Source organism: Raphanus sativus, chromosome 4, assembly GCF_000801105.2.
Source record: "Raphanus sativus cultivar WK10039 chromosome 4, ASM80110v3, whole genome shotgun sequence".
Classification (NCBI taxonomy): domain Eukaryota; kingdom Viridiplantae; phylum Streptophyta; class Magnoliopsida; order Brassicales; family Brassicaceae; genus Raphanus; species Raphanus sativus.
Window position 1 is genome coordinate 13,904,355 of NC_079514.1, and position 6,187 is coordinate 13,910,541.

The 6,187-nt window shown below is 30.7% G+C and overlaps 1 long non-coding RNA gene across 2 annotated transcripts; it reads right to left on the bottom strand.

Annotated features, from left to right (window-relative positions):
* Positions 1-534: 534 nt before the first annotated feature.
* Positions 535-1,991, bottom strand: LOC108830962 (uncharacterized). 2 transcript variants are annotated; one of them, XR_008944947.1, is made up of 6 exons: positions 1,842-1,991; positions 1,394-1,752; positions 1,245-1,306; positions 1,045-1,169; positions 882-962; positions 535-693 (listed from the first exon to the last, which is right to left on the bottom strand). It is a non-coding gene; the product is annotated as an uncharacterized LOC108830962 (long non-coding RNA). The 2 variants fall into 2 exon arrangements; XR_001946263.2 differs by having other exon boundaries at positions 535-962.
* Between the last annotated feature and the right edge of the window lie 4,196 nt (positions 1,992-6,187).

The window sequence follows — 6,187 nt, forward strand, 5'->3', positions numbered from 1 at the left end:
TAATGTATATGTATGTGGAAAATAAAAGTGCAACGTGTATGTATTATGGGAGGTGAAAATAATGGTGTTTCACTCCTATCTATAAACCAAGTAATGATGTTATGCATTCTTCTACCGGAACCTTGCTAATGCAAAGGACATAACCGGATAAAATATGAGACAAAAGCTACTTAGTTAATAACGTCAAAATCAACGTTATTTTCCTAATTTCCATTGAAAATTTGGCTACTGAGCAAATTCACCCTATATATATATATTAGTTATTAATTTTTGATTTTAATGAAACTATATTTATATAAAATTTTGTAAAAATTATTCTTGTTATTTTATTGAATATTATTAAGTTTTACATATGTCCAATTCTAGACCCATATAATTTATTAATTTTATTTATTGTCCAGTACTAATTTTTAGAGTTTCTAATTTATGTATATGAATTATTTAAATTTTCTCATTATTTCTCCCGGTTGTCGGTTAAATATTTTATACACAAACATTATCGGCTAAAGCAAGAACATTGACTGTACCATCAAATTTTACTAAGAAAATACATTTCAAATTGTACTGAACTTATAATTGAGTCTGAACTTAAAACCAAATTTTCTACAGGGGCAACACGTGGATGCTAGTTAGGAGTTTGAAGTCTTTACAAACCAATCAAATAGCTATATACTATAAACGGAGTGGACCAACCTGTAATGGAGAGTCAAGAATGTAAGTGTTAAATTCAGTAAAAGTAACAATTTCGTTTTTCTTCACACTTCCGTACTTGGTAGAAGTGGAGGTGCTAGCAGCCTGAGATCCAGGCTGCCTACGAACAGTTTTTTTAGCACCAGATTTAATGATCGATTTAACAACAGTTTGAGTTTCAAATATCTTACGCTGCTAGCATACTCTCGGTGGATAGGCATTCCTTATCAAAATAAAATTGTGTACCAAGATTGCATTGAGAAAAAGGCACCCTGAATTCACACATGAAGCAAAAAAATATTAAATGGTTTGATGAGGACCATGAGATTGTTTAAAATAAATAGTTATACTGACCTCCAGCCACTTTTGGTTTAATGTTGGTGGCAACCATGACTTTAGGCTCCAATCCCGCAAGCTCTAACTTCTGGTGGAGATTATTTGCAATCTTATCAAAGACACTAACACATATCATTGTCCCACTGCATATTTGTGTACGGGTTATTAAGAAACAAACGACATACAACAACAAAGAAACTGTAGGTAAGGGTACGCACCGACCAACTTGTATTGTAAGCATTATACGCTGGATGGTTTGATTTTCAGCGTTAAAGGTGGTCTTGATGCAATAAACATGACCAAAAATATTATATCAGAATAAAGGTAGGTAATTTATAACTTATAAGGCAACATTACGAACAAATACCTAGCAGATCTATGTTTGTATTGGCTAAACCCATGATCTATTCATATCTCCGGAACCTGAACTTCTCAGTACGAATCATGGTAGTCGTCTCCGTGGAATCCTATAATTTGGTCAGGTCGTTCAACCGAATGGAGATGCAAATGTGGTGAATTTGAAGTGGCTGTTACTTCTTCTGACTTGACATCAATAATTCGCTTGACTCCTAGATGGCCCCTTTCCTCAGCAAGTGGTTGAAAGTGTTGAGCCATACACCAATAGGAAACTGAAAGATAACCTCAAAAAATATGTTTGAACTTCCATTCGTTATTGTGCAGATCTCTTGCCATCAACTCTTGCGCTCGATGCTGCTGTGTGAGATCCTGAAGAATACCAAAACAATCATCTTGGTAAGAAGAGGAAACATCTGAGTTTTAAAGAAAGGAACTTCAGAGTTAGAAGATCAAATTACCAAGGGAGGGAAAACATCTGATGTAAGACGATACGACGGGGGTTACGATTTGGGATTTGCGACGACAAGAAGAAACCTAACAAAAGACTCCCTGAGTTTATTAGATTCAATAAGCCCAAGACATTTTCAAGCCCACGACGTTTATCATATACCGAACGAAGAGATAATGCAGGAGTAAAACTTGACACGTGTCAGAATAAGGAAGAGGGTTCGCTGATGTGGCTCATTGTGGAGAGTTTCTTATCAACTTTATTATTATAGATGATAAAATATCCCACGTCGGAAACTTAAGAGAGCTTAATGTCCTAACCGCTCCACGACTACTGGACCTTCAATATTCCCTCACTTGTTTGTGGACCCTATTCTGTGCGACAGATGGTACGTTAATTTTTAAAGGCTCAAAATTTTTGTTTACTACTCATGCGATCACTAAATATTTCACTATGCTTTAACTTCACTCACATGGTACAACAAATAACTTCATAGTAGGTCACCCATTTTTCCACTATTCCACTTAAGGCACGCTTTATCTTGGAGTTCTAAACATATGTGTGACAAATAAGTTAAGTTCACTTTGGTAACCCAAGGAATCAAATCAATTATTTTTAGCCCTTCCACATATACCACAATCTATGATGTTGCAATTCACCCCCTTCAAAGAACACAATTTTCTCGTTATGCCTCAAGATCGTTATCCATGTTAGTGTGAGTACACACATGACTCCACACTCTGGTTTCAATTTTGATACCACTTGTAATGTTCTCATTGTCCATCTCTAATGGGCATTTCCACGCCCGCTCACTTGTTTCGTAATCCTCAATCCAAGCGATAGACGGTCCATTAATTTTTTTGAAGTTCGAAAGTCTTGTTTACTGACAAGCAATCACACATATTTTTTTCCGTTATTTGATCTCTCTCACATGATATAGCGAATGACTTCAGTTAGGCCACCAATCCTTCACTACTCTAAATAAAGCACACCTAATTATGGAATTGTAAAAGGATGTGTGACCAAAAATGTAAGAACACGCACTTTGGTGATATTGGTAGTCATATAAATTTTTTTTAGCCCTTCTACATATACCAAAATATGAGATGTTACAATTCAACATATCTCAAAATACAACGTCTTCGTTGCGTTCCAAAATCGTTAATTATCATGTTAGTGTGAGTCCACACATGACTCTATACTCGTCTGGGTAGGCTCTGATACCACTTGTACCATCTCGACCGTTCACCGCTAATGGGTCTCCCATACCGGTTCACTCAGCATGTTTCGTGTGATGGGTGCGTATATTTTCTGAGGCTCAAAAGTCTTATTTGCTGACCATGCAATCATCACACGATATTTTATCATATTTTGCCTTCAATCACACGGTACCACAGATGACTTTCTGGTAGGTCGTCTATCTTTTTACTACTCCAACTAAAGCAATATTGTTTCGGATGTATGAATAAAAATATATGTGCACTTTAAATATATAAGTAACCAAATTAATTTTTTAAACCTTTTCATATACCAAAAACTAGAATGTTATAGAAATTTTAAGTAATATATAAAAAATTATGGCTAATTTAATTATTACCATTTGGTTTTAAATTGAAAACTTTTAATAAATTCTACTTTATCCTAAAAGTACTAGAGCCTAAATCCTAAAAGTCCCAAACTCATATTTAATATAACCATTTCGATCAGATATAGCTGTCATACTTAACCCTCCTAACTGAATATATCTGACTGAATATATCTGCTGTACTGATTTTTTGATCAAGTATAAATATTTTAAAATTCTAAGATTTTTAACCGATAAAAGTTATCATCTCGAAGAATAATATTAGAGATAAAATATTATATATCGAAAATTTAGGAAATACTAAGTAATGTAAAAAGTTGTATCCAATCTATTTACCATTAGTTAGCTTTAAGTTAGAAGTCATTCAACTATTGTAATATCAGCTTAATATGTATATATAGTAATAAAAGATATTTCTTTATGCATAATTGTATGGGACCTTGTAGTTAGTTGTAAGCAGACAGGTACAATTGGACTGAAATTTGGCAGAAGAGGAAAGGGAGGTTTCGTTGCAAGATGTAATCACAACCAGCCATTTGACGTGCCATTTCGTTTTTTATTTTCGTCTTTAATTAACATAAAAGTTAATAGAAAAGTCAAAAGTTGGGGATAAAATATAGATTACTACTAGATTTTGATCCGCACTTGAAAAGCACGGATTTGTTTTCAAAATCAAATAAACTAATTAAACTAATTTGAAATCAATCTTTTTGTAGATAATATATAGTTTGGGCATATTTATCCGGTAATGTGTATCGAACCATACCAAACTGAAAGCAACTAAACCAAAATTAAACTAAATTTCATAAATAACCAAACGAACCATATGTGTCTGGAACAAAATACAAATCGAACCTAAAATCAAATGGGTACCTGAAATTTTAAAATACAAATGATATACTTACAGTTACAGATATTAATTATATTTAATTTCTAAATAACAAAATATACTAAAAATATTATTTATAAACCGAATTACAGTAATAATAATGTTTATCCAAAATATCAAAATTATCAAAATTATCCGATATTTGCACCCGAACAAACCAAATTATCCGATATTTAAACTAAAACTCCAACTTATCATTTATTCTATTTATAAATACGTAATTATCCAAAAACCATAATCGAATTGGAACTGAATTGCACCAATTTTTCTCCATATTAGCTGGTTCCCAACTTTGTATTGAACCAAACCAAAACTGAAACAACCTAACTGAAAACAAACCAAAATTTGTAAGTGTCTGAAAGGTTCTTAAATTTCTAGAACTAAAACACCAAAAACCAAAATACGCGAAGCATAACTAAATAATGGGACTAATAGTGCATATACACTTATATGATGCGAATAAAGTATTTTATTTTTACAAATTATTTAACTCTTATTAGTGGAGTGCATATATGGTTTACAGACGAATTAAAATATAAGCATTTTTTTATATTCGACCCGAATCCGCGGTTGAACCAATGAACCTTGTACCCATATATAATTTGGACTAGCTTATTTTCTTCATGTAGCATTTTATTAGAAGTTTTACCGGCTGGTATGTTTCCACAAAATTTAGATTTAATGAAAACATGTTTATATATTAAAAGTTTTAAAAAATCCAAAAAAACTCTTCATTAACCCGTGACATGGTTGACTTAGCAAAGACCCATAAAAACTTATAATGTTTTTAAAAATTTGATTAAAATTCAGATATACTTTATAATAATATATAAAACTGAATAAACTATTTAACCCGTTTTATTAAATTGCAAGAATATATTTTGACAAAATTATAATTTAACAAAATAACAATATTTTTTCCTTGCGTTTTTATATTTACAATATTATATTAAAATAGAATTTTGAAAATATAAAATTTTGAAAAATAAACTGCATCAAATTGTTTTTTATATTCAAGAAATCGTTTAATAAAAAAATTAGAAATAACAAAAAAATTACAATATATTTTGAGGTGTATATTCATATTCTAAAGGTTTGAAACAGTTTGTTGTATGCAATTTAAAAATAAAAAGTATATTTTTATATTTAAGAAGCTATTTTATCAGATGATTTTAGAATTAAATATTTTTACATTATTTTTAATGTATTCTAATTTGACAGATTTAAAATGGTTATTATAAATTTGTTAAGGTACGTGTTTTTTTTTGCAAAGTGTTAAGGTACATGTTTTTATTGAATTAGAATATTAGAACAAATATATAATAGGATTTCTAGTTATTTTATATACATTTGCAATTTTAGAATAAGTCATATAAACATATTAATGAAAATTTTCCGCATTGGTTTTTGATGAAAGCATATATTCATTTAGTAAAAGAAATCATGTATTAATGATTGACAAACATGTTTAAATTAATACATAATGATGCATATAGGGGTGGGCGTTCGGGTACCCGCTCGGGTTCGGTTCGGGTCTATTCGCGTTTCGGATTTTTGGGTTCAAAGATTTCAGCCCCATTCGGTATTTCTAAATTTCGGTTTGGGTTCGGTTCGGATTCGAATAACCCATTTAAATTATTTTAAAATTTTAAAAATTCATTTTATGCTTCAAATTTTTCAAAATCTATAAACAAAACAATATAATACATATAGATTTGAATAACATATGTCAAAATACCTAAAGATAACATATAAATTGGTTCAATTTGAATATTTGGATAAAGAATCAATAGATATGTTAAATATTTTTGATGTTTTGAACATACTTTAGCTATTTAGACGTTTACTTTTAATTATTTGTATATATTTTCAAGTATTTTGG